This window comes from Varroa destructor, unplaced genomic scaffold (assembly GCF_002443255.2).
Source record: "Varroa destructor unplaced genomic scaffold, Vdes_3.0 BEIS01000007.1, whole genome shotgun sequence".
NCBI lineage: Eukaryota > Metazoa > Arthropoda > Arachnida > Mesostigmata > Varroidae > Varroa > Varroa destructor.
Window position 1 is genome coordinate 35702814 of NW_019211460.1, and position 3211 is coordinate 35706024.

At 40.0% G+C, this 3211-nt stretch overlaps 1 long non-coding RNA gene across 1 annotated transcript in view; it reads left to right on the plus strand.

Moving 5' to 3' along the window:
• Positions 1 to 1472: 1472 nt before the first annotated feature.
• The window catches only part of LOC147754646 (uncharacterized), a 65552-nt gene continuing 63813 nt past the window's right edge, over positions 1473 to 3211 (plus strand). Inside the window, exon 1 of the long non-coding RNA XR_015318084.1 lies at positions 1473 to 1650. This is a non-coding gene — a long non-coding RNA (uncharacterized LOC147754646). The remainder of the gene's footprint in view (positions 1651 to 3211) is intronic.

Below are 3211 nucleotides of genomic sequence, written 5' to 3' on the forward strand. Positions count from 1 at the left end.
GGGCGTATTCAATATGGGGTAACGAGTATCAACCAATACAAAGGAAGCAGCTATTTTTTTTTGCCAAAAACAGGAAAGCAGTTTCTCTAAAAGCGACAGTTATTCCGATAACGGTCGGATTACTGGCATATAGGACGAATGTTCTGGTTGTGTGCAGTAGTAAATTTAGGTAAGCCATTTGCAGTAGGATGGGCCGAGACATGGCCAGATACACGATCGCTTGGATTTTCCTCCCGTTAATGTGGTTAAAGTCAACCAGACAGGTAATGTTACATATTCGCGAAAGCCTACAATTATAAAATTAGAAGTCTTACCTCTTCGCAGCCCGGGCAGCCTTGTCGTAGATCTAGAAAATCGAATACGCTGCCACCTGCTTAATCAGGATGATGCTATTCAACCTATGAACGAAAAGCTGCATTTGTGCAATGCGCAAAGCCGATTGAGTAAACCTACTCAAGAATACGAAAATTTGTGTCGATGTTGAAAAATTTCTCGGCAGCCAGCCCAACTGTTGAAGAAAGGGCTAATCAACTGGCGAAAGAGTTCTTATATTCGCAGGCATCACTTCAATACCTCGTTATCGACGAGATAATGTAAACGAAGATGGAAACAAGCAAAAATCACAGGAATCTGGTAAATTTATTCCGACTTCATCATGGTCACATCGGCGTTAGTTTCCATTAAGCAGTCCCCTTCGCAACACTCGTTACAAGCGTCTTCTAAAACTTGGCGTACTAGAAACTCAACAATCGTAGCTGTTAACTTTTATAGGTCGCCGATGCATGTAGGAACTGAGTCTTGGCCTTTAGCAATATCGGTTGCTATTAGTAAGAAGGTAAAAATCAATGTAAACAATATACGTATAGTGCAATGGATGTATAGGCTCACACGACAACCTGAAGGTTTGTCCAACTGAGGTTGTCCTAAGTGTACCGACAAAAAATATTCTAGTAAAGCTTTTTTCGCTGATAATACTTTGCGCAGTTGCGTTTAATATTAAAAAAAAAAAAGAATACCAAATACGATTAGGTAACTAATAGGAAAATTGGAACGACGCCGAAGTAGGCTTCATGGAAGTTGATGAAGACGCATAAGGTATTACGTGAACAACCTGAAGCCATCCAGTGAAACAGCTATATTTTATATCTCAGATTTACATATGTGCGGAGGTATAAGCAATGAACCAGAAGTAGCAGTACAAGTATTTTTAGCAAAAATCCAGACAATTCATGAGCATTGAATAGTGATGTTATCTTCTGCATAATCTTATTATCGGCGCAATGATTTGGGCAACTAAAGCTCTGAGTGGAAAAAGCTGGAAGTTGAAAGCTCAAACCCCGGCAGTGATATCGATTATACAACAACTGTGATTAAAGAATGTAGGTACGACCTGCTCAATTTAACCATATATATCTCTAAACGGGTTACGTTTTTTTGTGTGTTTATTTCGAAGGCGGAAAGTTATTCGGGCTGACTACCATAGGAAGATAACGGTAGCATTAGTAAATATCACCCGACCATCAGTTCATGGCCTACTGTGAATAACGGTTGCTTAATTGTGAAGTTAACTGAATTCGACTAATGAAGTACTGAGTCATTCGCAGTACTCTCAGCAGCAGTCACAAAGTCGAAATCCTAACGGCTAGACAGGTAAATGATCTTTTTTTGACAGTGAATACCTTATCAGTTAAGGTAATAATGTACCGTAATAACTTGCTCTCTATATTTACATATATAGGGCATAATTTAAGCGATTGATATGGATGAATCATGCTACGGTTACAGAATGGCCGGCATACATAATGGCTTTATTTCTGCCTATCGTACATTTTATTGCTGGAGTTCGGCAATTAGAGGAAGGAACATTTGTCGAAGCAGTAATAACCCTGATAATGTCCTGCGGTTCCGTGCTCGGTATTCCCTATTATCCAAGACAGTAAGCCTTTGGCTAAGCAGTATCTATAATCCGGGATCCAAAGTAGCTCTAAATATAGCAGATATGCACCGCAGTTGTATTCTTCGTTGGTATAAATCCCTTGGTAATAGCATGCTAGGTGCCATATTTTTTTTTATGTGCTCAACAAAAAAGGTTAGGCTTACAAACAAAAAAGGTGCTAGGCTTAAGCTGCCAGCTCGTTGTATCTGTTGCTTCTACTAGCAATATCATTCTGTGGCAATCTCTTTAATTTGAGTTGATCAGGCCCACTTGGTCAGGAACCATCTTTAAGGACCTCGAGTTCCGCTTTTACCGACAGATCTGAAAACGAATAGTTCGAGAATTGGGCGTACAATTAGATTACCTGAGATGGCAGGAATCAGTACGTAAAGTGATGAAACAACTCAAAAATATGGCTGTTTTTATTGTTCTCGAATTGATGCCCTATAGACAAAGAAAAAAACAACAAAACATTCACTTGAAACAAACGCTAAAAGCTCCGTCCAGCACGTACCGCTTTAAATGGGTTCAGTTTATTGTGGCCAGCAAACATCTCTGGATACGATCAAATCGCTCTCAAGGCTTTCACCCCAAACCGTCCCCTTTTCCGACGAGGCTTGCATACGGTTCGCAGTACCTATAGCAGTATTATATTGTGTTTGTGGACAAAAGTTTCTTATCGTAATTCTCAGCAAAGCTTTTCAGCTCGATACTCGGTTATTATACTTTACGCACGTCTTTAGCGCTAACGTTGTGGAAAAAAAGGTGCTATTTCATCTTTTTTTACTAGTTATTTTTATTAATTAGTTTGCCCACTTCCAGGCTCGATTATGAAAGAGCTCAAATATGACTCATATAACGAATGCTACACTCAGTAAAGTTTGAGCCATTCTTTGCCCTGAAGCGGAAAATTAGCTTAGCCTTAGAGCACTGCTGTGCCGGTATCACTGTGATACTTCTCGTTCTGGCAACAAAACGGTGCTAACATATTCACAACTGAACGAGACATTTCCAGTAAAGAAAATCATCTGAGGCAACACTTTCGGCATGGAAGTTGCATTGGCATTCGTTGCTGAATTATTGGTGGCATAGTTGTCGTCATTTGGCATCTTCTGTCACCTCTTCTAGACTGAGAACGTCATGCTCTCTAACCGTTGTACCGAGTCAACAAAACGTCTCTTTGTCATTGTGCTCAGCGATTCGTGCTTAGCCAAACGATAAGCTACGAATATTAGTGAACTGCCATCTTGTCATAAACGACTATAGCGCCATCTA